Source organism: Adiantum capillus-veneris, chromosome 17, assembly GCF_014529385.1.
Source record: "Adiantum capillus-veneris isolate H3 chromosome 17, ASM1452938v2, whole genome shotgun sequence".
In the NCBI taxonomy this organism is placed as follows: domain Eukaryota; kingdom Viridiplantae; phylum Streptophyta; class Polypodiopsida; order Polypodiales; family Pteridaceae; genus Adiantum; species Adiantum capillus-veneris.
The window spans coordinates 86,228,542-86,245,720 of NC_140947.1; the positions used below are offsets into that span (position 1 = coordinate 86,228,542).

General features: G+C 41.0%; 2 pseudogenes; one reads left to right on the top strand and one right to left on the bottom strand.

The window, feature by feature from the left end:
- The first annotated feature begins 1,002 nt into the window (after positions 1 to 1,002).
- LOC147437631 (uncharacterized) lies at positions 1,003 to 11,877 on the top strand (annotated as a pseudogene).
- A 3,725-nt stretch (positions 11,878 to 15,602) lies between these two features.
- On the bottom strand, positions 15,603 to 16,667 carry LOC147437632 (uncharacterized; annotated as a pseudogene).
- Between the last annotated feature and the right edge of the window lie 512 nt (positions 16,668 to 17,179).

Below are 17,179 nucleotides of genomic sequence, written 5' to 3' on the forward strand. Positions count from 1 at the left end.
GAAGATTCACTTTAGCATTTTAAAACAATAGAATGCAAAAAAAAAACATATATGTGTGTGTGTAAAATTTACTAAAATTATGCAAGGTGAAGCTTCACTTTAACATTCTAAAACAATAGAATGCAAGAAAAGTAAAGACATGTCAGTATGTGAAATGAAAGGTAAGTATCCATTATGCGCTCAAAACAATGAAAGTCTCCCTATAAACCCAACATAACACTAAGGGTTTCTTTTAGAAAGCCAAAAAGAAGAGTTAACTACCAAGCGTCGCTGATGTTCAAGATGCATTTTGACCATGCAAAGATTTTGGCTCCACGAGGATCAAGACTGCGTACTCAATACAAGTAAGTCTCTCGCTTCTCATCTTGTTTTGCATTAGCACATTCACAATGTAGAGTGTGTGTGTGTGTGTGTGTGTGAGAGTGTGAGAGAGAGAGAGAGAGAGAGAGAGAGAGAGAGAGAGATGAAATAGGAAAGCCTGTTGCATGTGCATCTGATGGGTTGTATGCACACTCAGTTGCTTATGTAATGGTCGTGGCGGTTGATATTGCCATCGCAGCTGTTTTAATTTAAAAAAAAATGTTTGGTTTTACCTACTCTCTCTACGTGGCACTTTCTGAAAGCAGACAAGAGCTCTCTCTCTCTCAAGGTAAAGGTCTCTAGAGGTCTTTGCCTTGTAAATCTTGACTCTCTCTCTCTAGACAGTAGCATTAATCAAATCTTAAAATAGCTTTAAAAAGCTTAAAAAACGTGTACAACATTCAATAGACAGCACGCCTATATCACTCCTTGCAACTAGGCAGTGCCAACAAATTCAGTCACGTCTCTGTCTATGACGGCTATGGTGATGATCGCAGCCCATGTGTAGTGTGTTGTATCCCTTCACTCTTTTTTCTACAGAATACGCACCACACACACACACACACACACAAGTGAAGGCCATGGCGACACTCAGCCACCATGACCTCACACTCTAACTAAAAAAATGCAGAGAAAATGAATATGGGCATTGAGGAGCCTCCGCCAATATCACCCCCATTGCCGCCGTCAGCGTCACCATAGCCAAAGGCCCACCCAATATCGCGGCACCTCCGCCAATATTGCCATTGTCATTGCCGTCAACGTGAGTGCCACAGCAAAGCCCGCCCAATACCGTGACGCCTCCGCCAATAGGGTAAGGGAGCCAATTTAGAGACGAAATTTTTTGGTCCACCCCCAATTTAGAGGCAAGAAATTTGGCATATTCCAAGAATATTGCTTATGTGTCATGTTGTGATTTGCTGAGAAGTGTACCATTACTGGGTCTTGAGTGTCTCTAATGCTTCAAAATGCCTCAAAAGTTGAATTGTTTCAAATGGAGCGTTCAAATAAAATCTAAAAAATATTGATTTTGGTATCATTAGATTCACCTTTTCATGAGGAATCTCGTGCAATGCATAAATATTGAAAATGATGAGATTTACAAAATCCCCCCCAAAAACATCACGTTTCCACAAAACGCCTCTAAACTGGCTCCCTTACCCTATCACCATTGCCATTACCGTCAGAATTAGCATAACAGCCAAGACCGCCCAATATCGCGGTGCCTCCGCAAATATCACCATTGCCATCGTCGTCATCGTCAACACTGCAGCCAAGCGCGGCCATGTCCATGTGCATTCCCGTGCCCCCGCCCTCGACAAGTGGAATCAACCATCTGGATAAGATCTTCAACACCAGGAATGAGTTCCCGGGAGTGCAACTCAAGCGCTCCAAGAAAGATAAGCCAACATATCAAGTGGAGATAAAGGTGATAGGAAGCATTCCACCTTGGAATATCAATCTTGGTTGCTATGACTCTCTAGAAAAGACCAAGCGTTCCTATAATTACGGTGCATATGTGATGCATGAGTTTGAGATAGTGGAGCTCCCCTATTTTTCCTTGGAGGAAAACCATGACCTTGCGAGCTCATGCCCTAGAGAGCTTAGAACGAAACTGTATGAGGCTGTCCTCCAAAAGGGTACGAAGGGGATCAAAGAATTACGCCAAAATATCTGAGCATATGTAGACCTAACTGTGCAAATGATGGTGCCGACCTCCTGGACAAGGTGCATAAATATAGGCAACAAAAGGACCAAAAGCAAGGAAAGGCACAAGCACTCCTCAAAGGTACTAATCAGGTTTTTCTCTCATTTCATTGATATTCAATTGGGTTCTCCTGATGGTGTTGGCACCATTGTAAGCATCCACAACTTGGCAATGCACCTCACAATGCAAACAGTTCTCGACACGTTCTCACAATAATTCCCACATTGTGACTTAGCACAATTTTATGAGCTTCTGTGAGGGAGGCACCGCATACCTAATTACTAGGTACGATTGGGGGCAACGAACTGCTTGCTCGGTCCGGAGGGGGGGGTGAGGGTAGGGGCGGGGGGGCATTGGTCCCCTACCCCCACTCGTGCCTAGCTAGGTATGCGATGCCTCCTGGGCGGAAGCTCATGATGTTATGTAATTTGTGTGAAAACACTGAGAAAGACTCTGTTGTTTTGCATGAGAAAAATTATAAATCTTCTTGTGAAGGTGTGTTGGAGCAAGTGACTCAAAATGACAACCGACCTCTTGTCGAGAACAATGAAAGTACCCCACACGCGTTGAGTCTCCATGCGCATGACAATCATCATGCGTCTGCAAAACCCAGAGCAAAACGCCAACGACCTTCCAACAAAACCACCCTTGTGACCGAGGAAAACACAATAAAGGAGCCTGACTAAAAGGATCTCCCTTTGTATTACTATAGCATTAGGGCCCATTGTGGTGGTGTAGGTGTGCATGACTATCCCCAGCAAAAGGACTTGAGAGGAAACTATGTATGTCCTTGATTTTTCAATCACAATTTTAATGCATGGTCAAAGCAAGTAATTTCCAACTGGCCAAAATGTCCACCACCATCATCAGAAAACGAAAAAAGGGAACTTGGAAAGGAAATTGACACACTCAGAGATCAAAGACCCTTGGAATGACTACGAAGGGTGACTTCGACCTTTTGAATGATGTGCCAAAGGTGTACAATTATTAGTGTAACAAGTGTTTGCCGGACTACTACACAAACCCTTTACCGATGAGGTTCTTAGATATAGAGGGAAACACATTTTTTATGCCAAATGATATACCTCCAATAGAGGGTGTTCACCTACCAATAGTTCAAGACCAACAAGCTCCTAACATTCATATTCATGACTTGCAAACCTTTGAAACAAGTAACAGTCTCAATGTTGTTACAAGACTGAGCACCCTCCTGTTGTAGTGGTTAGTTGCAATTGGGATAGCTGGCGTAATGGTTAATTATGTGTTGTTTATTTATTTTTTAATTGAGTTAATGATGATGATTTTGTAGAGTGGAATGCGGGGAGTTGATGAAGAGGCGTCGGCAATTACTCTTGGCCATTTTATATTTGCACAGTATTTTAGAATTTCATTTCAATAAGCCACTATGGCTCTGTAAATAATTGTAGTGGGAACTCCCCTTATGGGTCATGCAAGAACTAATGAGCTTCACTCATTTACAAAAGTGAAGTGGTTATAAAAAGAGGGGCCTCAATTTTTGGCACCTTAAACTCACAAATAATATAATAAATACCAACTCCACAAGAGAGGTTTCGTGGAGTTTGGGCAGATTTAGGCCTTTCTCTTGCAGATTCTCTTCTCTACTCTCTTATGCTATGGTTATTTTGCTGTGTACTCTCTAATCTAATCTCCATCCCTTACACATCTCTTACAAGCATGTCTATGTCAATTCTATGTTTACTCTGTGTGTGTGTGTGTGTGTGTGTGTGTGTGTGTGTGTGTGTGTGTGTGTGTCATAGTCTAGGTGTGAGTGTGTGTGCTTGAAAATTGGAAGAAGAGGTGGACAGGTTGATGGTGATGCTTGGGAGCTTTTGTTGAATAGTTTAAGTAGTTGATCTCCCCCTCTTCACCCAATAGTGGTATCAGAGCGAAGGTTCGTGGCAATCGACAACCTGATTGTCGAATTTTAAAGAGGGATTTTCAAGCTTGCAGCATCAAATTTGCAAATCAAGGCTTAATCAATAACTAATTGGCAAAAGTCCAATTAATCACGCTTATCGATCATCAAAATTTGGTATGTTCAAACTCTAAATTTAAATCAACGGCTAAACTTGTGAATTGTGAGGACAAAAGGGCGACAATTAAAGAAACTAGATCTTTTGAAGATATTGAAGCAAACGGTAATTATGAATACGACATTGGATCTCCTCGTCGGCAAGGTAAAGCTTACACAGAGAATTAATCAACAATATTATTCAATAATTTTGTCCATCAACAATCGTAACTCGGGTATGTACATCATTTAATTCAAGATAATTGTTAAAATTTTATGGATCTATGAAGATACGGGCAAGGAATCGAAAAGAAGGGGATTTTGAAGAACTTCGAGTAATTGGAAATTCCAATTCAGCATTGGATTCCATTGAAAGAGATTAGAAGAGGAAAATTTGGATCGGGGAAGATAAGAGGCCGATCAAGAAGAAGTTTTGAGATTCCAAAAAGTTCGTCCAATCGGCAATTCCGATTCCGATTCCGATTAGAGAGGCCAAAATCCAACTTTGAGAAGCTCCAATGATTTACCTCAGCAACTTTCAAGAAGAAAAGAAAAATTCATCATCCATCACAAGGACTTGGGGATCATGGCTTGGCGAGATTTTTTATTTTTTTTTTGGCTTTTTCGCTACCTACGGCCATAGGAACACTCCCTTGCACACAAGAAAGGCTCATGGCTGACCAGCACCAAAATGCTCCTAACCACCGCCAAGTAGGTCGCCTTGGACCGCTGGGTAATTCCCTGGTCGTGCACGCAGGCTGAAACTGCCGCTGCAGACCGCCCTCCTCATCTCTCACTCTCGCGCACTGTCTGCGTCCGGCTCTGGTCGCTGCTTTATTTTCCTCCATGCATTCACATGCAACTTAAGTGGTGCTTATTAAAGCACTGACCGGCTGCCACTCGCCATCCCTTTTGGCCGTCCACTCAGCTCAAGGACTCATAGTCCTTAAGGGTGCAATCACCCCTCGTTTTCAGCTTATTGGCCGGTTACCAAATGCGATAACAAAATAAGGCCCTGGCTGCCCCCTTGGTCTCGAGTCACCTTCCCCCCCACCCCCTCGAATACTTGGTTGAACACCCGTATTTGTGAAAAATGTGTCTCAGCTTAATATCGTGCCATTTTCAAATTCGAACAAATGCCACTTGAGGGCATAGAGTAAAGGAGAAATTTGCCCCAAATTAGAGAAAGATAGTGTACAAATTCAAAAAAAAATCGATAAATATTAGTTATTATATTGGCCGTCCACTCTCATTAACCCTGGTCGCTTCACCATAAACTTATCATCTACCCTCAATTATGAATGCCTTGCCCCCCCCCCAACCTTAAAGATGACTTGTCAACCGTCCATGCTACCTAGGCCATTCTAGCACTAGCCACCCGACTACCATTTGAGGAAGAGAACTCAAATGACTTCTTGAATTTTTTTTTTGAAACTAGATCTACCAAAAACCTCGTAGGAAATCTCTATAGCTCCGAAAACTTTCACGCCTTTTTGCATAAAGCCACCAATTGGTCACCCATCAAGGCCTTTGACGCTAGCCTCCTAAGTCAATGCATCTCGGCTCACAAGAGCTCAGACCCAGTTTCAAAATTCCAAATTTCAGTGAACAACCAAATAGGAAAGCTAACTTACACATCATTTGCGACATCAAAACTATCATTCCAAAAGAACTTGGAAGTAGTAGCTTGCTTTCTGATGATTACCCCCAGGACCATGTTCAAAAGCTCTCAAAGCGGACAGAAACCACTGAAAAGGCTTACAAGACAGCCTACTAGATTTGACAACCAGGTAAATTAATCTAAATTTATTACATTTTCTTGAATTTTCTTGAAAACATGTGTTTAAACAAGTTCTATTGGATGAACTTTGTGTTATTAACTCTCTATGGAGTTTTCTCTATTTATAAGTTGCCGAGATGGCACCTTGAAGACAGTGGAAGAATCCACTAACCACATGTCTGTATTTAAAGCCATTTGGATTGGCTAACCACCAACAGTCAAAATACATATCTTAAAAGTTTATATTGACCTTGGATAATAGTCATTATCTATTATCATTTATGGGATTTTTTTATATTTTTTGTGTGACATTTGTAGTTAAGCATTGATGATTCCATGTTATATATTTTCTTCATGCGCCTAATCATGGCACAAAGGCCACTATTAGTTGTAATGTTGACAGATCACAAATACAATCACTTGTAAGTACAAAATTCTCTCGAGAATTGTGAGCTTCAAAACACCAGATTTACTATGGTTTACATTCTTTTCAAGAAGCTAAATGCCAACTCATTAAGTTGCTAAAATGACATCATTACTTTATTTACTACTAGTATGCTAACTCTATTTCTACACAGAACCATGTCTATATAACAAAATACACCAATTTCTTCATAATAGCATTTACGTATTTGATGGAAAAGTGAAGTTTGACAAGTTGCTATGGTATTGCATATCTTATAGCTTTAGGCTTACTGGCCCTAGCAGGTACTAAATTCTTGGTAAAGTTTTCTTTTCAGATAATCACACTTGTGGCCACCTTCTATGGTTGTAATGCAGGATATCCTGGGCATGAGGACTCTTAAGATCTTGTGCATTCTCCATGTCCTTAGCTCATGCTTGGATACTCACTATATTTTGGATCATGGTCTTTATTTAAACAAGAAGCCTAAGCTTGTAATGTATTTTAATAGTTAATCACCTTTACATTGGCACATTATGGTAACTCGTACCATAGAGATAGTCACTTCATCCCTGGAGACAATCCGTCAGTATGGTAACTCGTACCATAGAGATAGTCTCTTCATCCCTGGAGGCAATCCGTCATCGCACATCTCCTTCTGCTCTAACCATGCTTGTGCAGACATCCTTGGTGGCTCTCTTCCCAAAAAGCCGTCGCGTAACACATGATTCTCTGGAAGATACGCTTGATGACCTTCGTAGATTTGCTTCTTCAGTGAGGGCTCCCTACGTGCATTCAGTCTAGGTCCACATGTGACACATGCTCTGTATCCGCTTGTTTGAAGCCCTGCATGTATACACATGATAATAGATCAACTATGGGAAAAAACAAGATTTACAGTGTCTAAGTGAGGAGTGTCAATAGATCACCTGAGCATTCTGTTAGCCCGGGATAGTCATGCATGGTCCACATTAGAATGCCTCTGATCAAAGCATTCCGTCGTCCTGTGTGTCGGCTCATATCCACCACCTCTATGCCAATCCACAATTGTTGTAGCTCTTCCAATAGTGGACGAAGATACACATCCATATTCTCCACTTTATATCGCCCTGGCACAATCAAGCTTAGCCATAGGTGCCCCTTCTTCGTAGTCAACCACGGGGGAATGTTGTAGTTGACGATGACAACGGGCCATACACTGTAAGATGTTGATCTTTGACCAAATGGATTTACGCCATCCATAGCCAGGCCTAAGCACAAATTTCGAGCTTCCCTGGCAAAATCCCACCATGTTCCATCTATATGTTTCCAGGCTGCGCAATCTGCAGGAATTCGTAGCACACCATCCGAAGATTTATTCTCCTCATGCCATGATGCTAGGGCGGCCATGGACTTACATTCGAAGAAATGCTTGATGCGAGGAAGCAGAGGAAAATGTCGCAAAACCTTTTGTGGAATTTTTGTCCCGTGGAGATCTACTCGATATCTTTCGAAATCACATTTCGGACACTTCTCCATGTCTATGTATTCCCCTCTGAAAAGAATGCAGTCATTAGGACAAGCGTGGATAGAATTGTAATCCATCCCCAAGTTTCGCAAAATCTTTCTTGCTTCATCTCGGGAATCTGGCATCACATTGTCAGCTGGTAGTATGTGCTCTTTAAGCAATCTACACAACATAAAAATACGATACAGTCGTGTAAAAATCTATCAGATCATTATACATTTAGAGTTTTATTAAAGTAAACTAATTGTAATAGATCACCTGAAAAGCGTTGTGACGCTAGTGTCACTCCATCCAAACTTTGTCAGCATGTTGAGAAGAACCAGGAGTGCTTTCAATCTAGACATACGTGCTTCATTATACAATGGCGTATCGGCTTCACTTTTCATATCATCATAGATAAGCCTTTCTGAATCCATGATCGTCTCGATCATTTCATCAATCTCAGGCTCAAACATTGCCTCGTTGGGAATGTGCTCTGCATGATCATCCCCCGAGCTGTCAGAGGCTACATCTTGTGGCCTCACATATGTTGCTTGACCAAAGCGCCTGCGAACACGTCTATTGGGTTGCAAGATTGCTGCTTGTTGGCCAGCGTCAGAGTCCGACGAGTTATAATTGGCAACAACTCGATCTATAATAGATGGATCGAACTCGCCAAATTCGCGAACGTGCTGCAAAGAAACACGTCTTGTCCGTCGCACAGCATGCTTGCATTGATTACAAGGACATAAGACCCTCGTTAAGAGATAGGTGTTTCGGTTGGACAGTCCCACATCCTTGTCACTACTCATAATGAGGATAAAAATCTTATAACCTGGACAACAAATTTAATATTCTATTGGCATTCTTCGTCTTATCTCTCTCTCTCTCTCTCTCTCTCTCTCTCTCTCTCTCTCTCTCTCTCTCTCTCTCTCTCTCTCTCATTCTCTAGTCATGTCCAATCCCCGCACACCTCGGTCTAGAGGTGCACGGAGATCAGAACCACCGGGTTATAATCTCGTCTTTATTGCTCAATACCTATATTTGTGGGTACAAGAAATCTACAGACCCACGTCTACATGATACTGCATGTAGTGGACAAAACCCCTTTGCCTCTTCTCTAGCTGTAGCACTTCACAACATCTTAACATCTTTTCACAGTAGATCTTTTCACTGTTCGTCTAACTCTAAACCCTAAACCGTAATTAATTCTTGCGTGGACTCGAATCTAACGTAAATAAGCGTAAATCTAAATAAACGTAAATCTAACTAAAAATAAACCTAAATCTAATTTAACGTAAGTCTACATCTAACCTAATCTTTAACATCTTTTGGGATAGTTTCCTACGACGTTAAAACTCTCTTCTTCTTGTGTGTGTGTGTGTGTGTGTGTGTGTGGGTAAACCTAAATAAACCTAAGTCTTATCTAATATAACATAAATCTAAATCTAACGTAAATTAAGTTATATTAAAAACAAAGAACTAAACTAACAGGGATTATAAGAACCTTAAAACTGATTTAACACATAATTTTTCACATAACTCGGCAAGAGTTGGCATTCTCATCACTAAAGATGTGAGAGTTAACTTCCGGTGGTGACGCTGCCTCATCTCCATCCACATCTGACGACAGCAATTGGCCCTTTGGACCGTTCTTGCTCTTGTTACTAACTTTGAAGTTGCTGTTGAATGACTAGAGGTTGTCTAGATGGTCATTGTCGGGGATGTAGTGACTCTTGCCGCCCTGAAGATCCACCTTCTTCCCTATCTTCTGAAGACATTTCACCAGTACTTTTGGATCGACGGAGCCCACCATGAGTGAAGGCAGCAATACCCTATATTCCATTGAGGGCTTTCTTCACCCGCTTCATGCAGGCATCGCAGTCTATGGAGACCTAAATCTAATCTAATATAACGTAAATCTAAATCTAGCGTAAATAAACGTAAATCTAACTAAAAATAAACATAAATCTAATCTAATTTAACTTAAATAAACCTAAATCTAATTTAACGTAAGTCTACATCTAACCTAATCTTTAACGTCTTTTAGGATAGTTTCCTACGACGTTTATCTCTCTTCTTCTTGTGTGTGTGCGCGTGTGTGGATGTGTGTGCCAATAAAAAGAGATAAATGGTATAACCTTTCTATCACCCATGCCAAGTATGATAGATTGGTTATGCCATTTCCCTCTTGAATAATAGGTCTTGAGTTCAACTCCTCGTCGGCTAGATCTTTAGGTCTTTTAATTTTAATTAGTTTCCTACGACGTTAAATTAGTTTCTCTCTCGTTCTCTCTCAATGTGTGTGCGTTTTTTTGTTTATGCATGTTTTCTCTCTCTTTTCCTCTCTCAATGTGTGCGTTTTTTGTTTATGCATGTTCTCTCTCTCTCTCTCTCTCTCTTTTCCTCTCTCAATGTGTGCGTTTTTTGTTTATGCATGCTCTCTCTCTCTTTTCCTCTCTCAATGTGTGTGTGCATTCTTTGTTTATGTATGTGTGTGTGCGTTTTTGTTTATGTTTGTACTCTTTCTCTCTCTCTCTCTCTCTCTCTCTCTCTCTCTCTCTCTCTCTCTCTCTCTCTCAAAAACACTATGTGTGTGTGTGTGTGTGAGAGAGAGAGAGAGAGGGAGAGAGAAAGAGGGGAAGGGAACATGAGAGTGAGGAGAGGGAAGGAGCATACCTGGCTCTCCTTCCTCTCCTCGTGTGTGTGTGTGTGTGTGTGTGTGTGTGTGGAGAAGAAAGAGAGAGAGAGAGAGAGAGAGAGAGAGAGAGAGAGGGAGAGCGTTACCTGCTCCTTGCTTGAGGGCGCCGAAAAACTCAGATCTGAGATCTGAGTTTTTGGGCGCTCTCTGTTATTTTTTTAGCCCAGCAAACGTCGCTATGAGCGTCGCTATGTGCAACGCCGGGATTTTTTTTTTTTGAGCGTCGTTGTGTGAGCGTCGCTAATATGAATAGCCTCTTGTAGTGAATGCCTTTCACATTAGTCTTTTACGCCCATTCAGAGGACCCCTACCTACACACCACATTTATGAAGACCCACCTTTACTTGTAGACCAAGAAGAGCAACTCATCCTTGATAAAATAGTTGATCATGAGACCACCACTACACGCACTGGAATGGTTTATAACCGTTACCTTTTGACTTTCAAGGGCCACCATAGAGAGGATGCCAAATGGATGCCTGAAAAGTTTTTTCACAACTTTTCCGACCTTCTCCACACTTTCCATCACTCACGGTCCATTTGATTTCACTATTGAGCAACTGAGGACAGTTGCTATCCCTGGTGGGAGGGATGTTACAAGACTGTGCACCCTCCTGTTGTAGTGGTTAGCTGCAATTGGGATAGTTGTCGTAATGGTTAATTATGTGCTCTCTATTTATTTTCTAATTGAGTTGATGATGATGATTTTGTAGAGTGGAATGCGGGGAGTTGATGAAGAGGCATCGGCAATTACTCTTGGCCATTTTATATTTGCACAATATTTTACAATTTTATTTCAATAAGCCACTATGGCTTTGTAAATAATTGTAGTGGGAACTCCCCTTATGGGTCATGCAAGAACTAATGAGCTTCACTCATTTACAAAAGTGAAGTGGTTGTAAGGGGCCTCAATTTTTACCACCTTAAACTCACAAATAATATATTAAATACCAACTCCATAAGAGAGGTTTCGTGGAGTTTGAGGCCAGATTTAGGCCTTTCTCTTGCAGATTCTCTTCTCTACTCTCTTATGCTATGGTTATTTTGCTGTGTACTCTCTAATCTAGTCTCCGTCCCTTGCACATCTCTTACAATCTCTTACAAGCATGTCTATGTCAATTATATGTTTACTCTGTGTGTGTGTGTGTGTGTGTGTGTGTATCATAGTCTAGGTGTGAGTGTGTGTGCTTGGAAATTGGAAGAAGAGGTGGACAGGTTGATGGTGATGCTTAGGAGCTTTTGTTGAATAGTTTAAGCGGTCGATCTCCCCCTCTTCACCCAACAAATGCATTGCTATTGCAGCAAGTTAGTTACCATCACAAGCTAAATGGTAGCCGCATGGAGGTTGACCCTGCCGCATGAACGAGGATTGAGAAAAATCCGGTGGTAGATCATCCGTCCACATGACTATATGCATGTGGCATTGAGATAAATGTGGTAGTAGGACATCCCACTCGATGTTATATGTGTAAGGTCCCTCCCTAAACACTAGAGCCATTCAAAACTTTTTGAGCCTAGAAAATAATTTAGAAAAAGCAAGAGCGACAAAGAAGTCATGCGGACAACAAGACTTTACTCCAGAATGAAAAGACAAATATAGTCCGAATAAGAAATTACGTCATCCCTATATTTTTCCAAAAAGATTAAGATTACTTTTATAGTTCTTTGTTAAAAGCCTCGTGGGAACTGATCTAGATGGAGAACTGACAAAAAAAGAGACTAACTTGATTGGAAGATGAAGTTAAGTGATGGGAATTGAGAAGAAATTGGGATCCAATAAGAATTAAGAAGAGAATTGGGGTCCAATAGGAATTGAGAGGAAATTGGGGTCCAATAAGAATTGAGAAGAGAATTGGAGTCCAATAGGAATTGAAAAGAAATTGGGGTCCAATAAGAATTAAGAAGAGAATTGGGGTCCAATAAGAATTTAGAAGAGAATTGGGGTCCAATAGGAATTGAGAAAAAATTGGGATCCAATAAAAATTGAGAAGAGAATTGGGGTCCAATAGGAATTGAGAAGAGAATTGGGGTCCAATATAAATTGAGTATTCTACCCACCATTTCCTATATAAGCACCCCCTCTCTTTTGTAATTTTACACATATTGCTAAGCTACTTGCATACTTGCCATGCTCAAGATTATGCTTAAGTAAATCAAGGTTTCCATTAAACCTTGCTCTTGCTCTCTCTCTCTCTCTCTTGAAGGCCAAACCCTTGAGGGTTTTGTGAAGAAGCTCCTCTCTCCTTCCTCTTTATCATAAATCCCCTTCCTTCTTCCTTGAGCCTCACATCTCTTCAAGGACTCCAACCCCACTTCCCTCTTGATTAGAAGAGATAATCTTCACTTCTAGTAGGATTAATTAACCTAAACCATGTGTTTTAATACTAAGAAGGTTTATGTGCATCATTTTAGGTTTAAGCTTTAATGGTAATTTTGGAATTAGGGTTAAGTATTAATGGTAGTTATGCATCATTAAGTTAAGTTTCAAAGATAGATTTGCATCCTTAAGCTAAGCTTTAATGGTAGCTTTGCACTTAGGTGTACGTTTTAGTGACTACCTTGTATTTTAGGGTTAAGGTTTAATGGTAACCTTGGAATAGGGTTAAGTATTAATGGTAGTTATGCATCATTACTTTAAGCTTCAAAGATAGATTTGAATCCTTAAGCTAAGCTTTAATGGTAACTTTGCACTTAGGTGTAAGCTTTAGTGGCTACCTTGTATTTTAGGTTTGAGCTTTAATGGTAACCTTGCAATTAGGGTTAAGTACTAAGAGTATCTATGCATCATTAGGTTAAGCTTCAAAGGTATATTTTCACTCTTAAGCTAAGCTTTAATGGTAACTTTGCACTTAGGTGTAAGCTTTAGTGACTACCTTGTATTTTAGGTTTAAGCTTTAATGGTAACCTCACAATTAGGGTTAAGTGCTAAGAGTATCTATGCATCATTAAGTTAAGCTTCAAAAGTAGATTTGCATCCTTAAGCTAAGCTTTGATGGTAACTTTTCACTTAGGAAAAGCATTGAAAGACAAGCTTGCAATTTAGAGTTTAGCTTCCATGGTGACTTTATGTGTGATTAGGGTTAAAATTACTTCCATAGTGACCTTGTGTGATTAGGGTTAAGCTTCCATGGAAACTTTGTCTCATTAAAGAGAGAAAGTTTTAGTCTCATTATGGTAATCAAGCTTAGGGGTTGCATGTCTCTTTTCGATAGGAAGAATGTATGGTTATAATCCTCTCTTCTAAGCTTTAATGCAAAGCTCTAGATTCTCATTTTATCCCCAAAGCAAGCTTTAATGGAAAGCTCAAAGACTCATAAATTATAGACGACTTTTTAGCTTCCTAAGTGAAAATTTAGGCACCATAAGAAAAGAGTAGTTGTCTAAACTCGATAGAAGTAGTTCAATTTTTGGTATTGAAGAGTATTTCTAAAGTTGTCAATTTCAAGTTTGTTTGTAAATACGGGATGGGGGAGATAGAGGATAACTTCGCGGAATTGATCTCCGTGTTTTTTGAACTGAAAACTCTACAAGCTGGAATGGAGATGCTCCATGGATGGCAAAGGATTGCAAACACCTGGGAATTGTACAAAACAGGGATTGAACTTAAAAAGTTGGCAGTTTCGAAGAGACATTAACCATCAAATGCCTATGGCAAAAACTCGCTTGTATTTTTTCTAAATAAACTTGGCTGGTAGATAATTACTGAAAGTAGGAATTAAGGTTCATAAATAAATGAACCTGGAAATTATCAACTAGGAGTTAAAAAGAAATCTCGAGAGGTGATAGGGATAGCCCATTGCAAAACATAGATTTAACTAGGAGTTTTGAAGATTGTCTGGAAATGATCGACCGGAAACCAAGATGGATCTTCTTGGGGTCAATTTGATTGAAAGCCAGCCCATTGAGAGGATTCTCTTGGGGAACTTGACGGAGATTGACCCTTTTCGGCTAGGGCAGCGTAACCGACAAGTTTGTTATACCTAGGTCATTAATGATGCCCGAGGGATAAGGGATGAATTGTTTGTTTTGTTTTTGTCCGACCGGGTGAAGTACCCGCGATTTCTTCTTGGAAAACGATCATAATCCGGGTATGGCCTGATGCCAATAGTTGGATCAGAAGGTCATACTCAGGGAGGATGATGTGAATTTGATTAAGAGAATTTGTTCGATTTGGCTGCTTAAAAAGGAACTGAAAAGGCTAGGAATATAGGGGCTATCCTGTGCATCTGTCACCAGATGGTGCTATACCTCTTGAAATAAAATGCTTAGGAAAGAATGATAAATTACTTGATGAGACTTTCCCAAACACTTAATTCTGGGAAATATTATGAATGTGTTGTCATTTTGATGGCTTGTAACCGATTATCTTGGTCCTGAGTGAGGCAAGATGAATTGGTTGAAACTAAATGTATTGCATGATTAGTTAAGAAACTAGTTACAAGCTAATTGTAGCAGATAAAGGTAAAGAAATTAATTAAAAGTTTCTAAATAGCCATTTAGTGGGAACAACCAGATAAATTTTTTTGAATGAGGGTATGCAACATATTGTATGCTGCTTGTTGTCTGACGATGTCAGATAGATTGTCTTCTTGATTTTGTAGTAGTTAAGTACTATCTCTGAAAGGGATTTTCATGAAATGGTTCGGTGCATGGGTGGGTGGATCCGGGTCAGATGACCGTATGTTGAATAATTTTTTTCTATGTTAACGCTAGGAGTATGCGGGATAAAAATGGATAAGTGGGAACGAGCGAGACCAGGTAGGATTACAAGATCCCTCTTCTTAGGGAAAAGCAATAATTGTCGTGCCTGCTTGTAAAAAAAAAAGGATTATCGCCATGAACCAAGGGAGAACAAGAAAGCAAGAGCAGATTCTCAAGTTAAAGATCCACAGAATCAAGACTAAGGACCACGATTTCGAGTGTGGGTGATTGAAAGATGCCAAGGACGGATTTAAATTATGATAAGCGGATAGAGTCGTCAAATTGATGGGATTTACCCCCTTGGGTTGGCATTCGAAATAGGTCGGAGTCCTGTCTGGGTGTCGGTCCCAAGTGGGAGGGATACCTGCAGATAGATCTATATCATTCCCTGGAGCAGTTTAGAAAACTGAGGGAGGTGAGTAGGGTCAAGTCTAGGTATGGCCCTCACAATATGCATGTGGCATAGAATAACCCATGAGTGTTCAGCGTCTTGAAGTCTGTCAGCAAGATGTGAAAGGCTTGTTCATGAGAATTTCAATTTGCAGTAAAAAATGCAGAGCCCAAGTGATACTTCCCTCAAGCTTGTATATTGGCAAGGTAATTTTGCCTTATATACTAAGATAAGAATTCATATAACCTACAGGAAGCTGCTCTTTGAACATCGAGCCACAATATTGGTAAAGGCAAAGATGGGTGTGCACGGATGCGCACACACACACATATGTACAAAGATACATACATGAGTTTGGGTGATCGCTCAAAACTTAGAAGATTACTTAGAAGCAAATGAGAAAGTAAAGGGATTTGAGAATTGGGTTATATATATATATATATGTATGTATGTATGTATAGAGAGAGAGAGAGAGACTAAGATGTAACTTAAGCTATCTTGAAACTTCGATTGTTTTAATTCATTAGTTCTTGCTTATGTTCAGCCTTTCTTTACTGACGCATTCTTGTTGGGTTTCCAACGATTTTGAGGATTACCAAGGACCAATAGCTTAGCAAGTTGGGTGTGTTATTGTGTTATGGTGACGTCAAAGCTCCAACTCCTTCTCCTCCTCCTCCTCTGCTTCTTGCTGAACAGCGCAGGCAAGAACGCTTCCTGGGTCAATCAGGAACTGTAGCGGGCAGCCTCGCAGGCCCCTTGCAATGGCGCTCATGATCTCGTGCATCTGCGCTGCAAACTCGCTCGGTCCCACCGCACCATCGCCATCCCTATCAAAGAGGCCGAAGAGCACATTCTGCAGCTGCTTTTTCTGCTTCTACACTTCATGCTCCGCCGATGAAGACAGACTGGCTGCAAGGCGCTCCTCATACCCCGCTAGGTCGTCAAAGAGGCGCAGGCTTTCTAAGGACCTGCATAGCTCGGCTTGCGAGAGGAAGCCATCGCCATCTTCGTCGAACTCCTTGAACTGAGCGTCCACGGCTGCTTGGAACCTGGGGCCTTTCACGAAACTCAGCAGGGTGGCCTCCGAAACTAGGGTTGCCATCATTGATTGATTGCTTATAGTCTTCTAGAGCAGAGACTAAACTTTTATTCTTCGCGAAAAGCAAAGTGGTGCAAAAGCTTAAAGCTTAAAAGCTTTACTTTAAATTGCGAAGCCTACGGTATCCCCCGCTCACCAAAAACTTTTTTTCCCCAAAAAGGGCATCTATACTTCTATACTAACAGATAAAGGGGGAGGGAATTCAGCCCCCCCCCCCCGGCACGTGTCCAAAGCTCTGCATTCCGGCGCCTTCAGGGAGTGTACTCTGAGCAAAACAGTGACTGAGAGTGAGAGAGAGACTGCGTGGATTTCGTCGCACAAGGCCTAAGCAAAGAAAACGGTTGCCCGGAGAGAGAGAGAGAGAGAGAGAGAGAGAGAGAGAGAGAGAGAGAGAGAGAGAGAGAGACTGGGGCAAGCCTCAATGTCTGCAGCCTCAACTGTGTGTGTGTGTGTGTGTGTGTGTGTGTGTGTGTGTGTGTGTGTGTGTGTGTGTGAGAGAGAGAGAGAGAGAGAGAGAG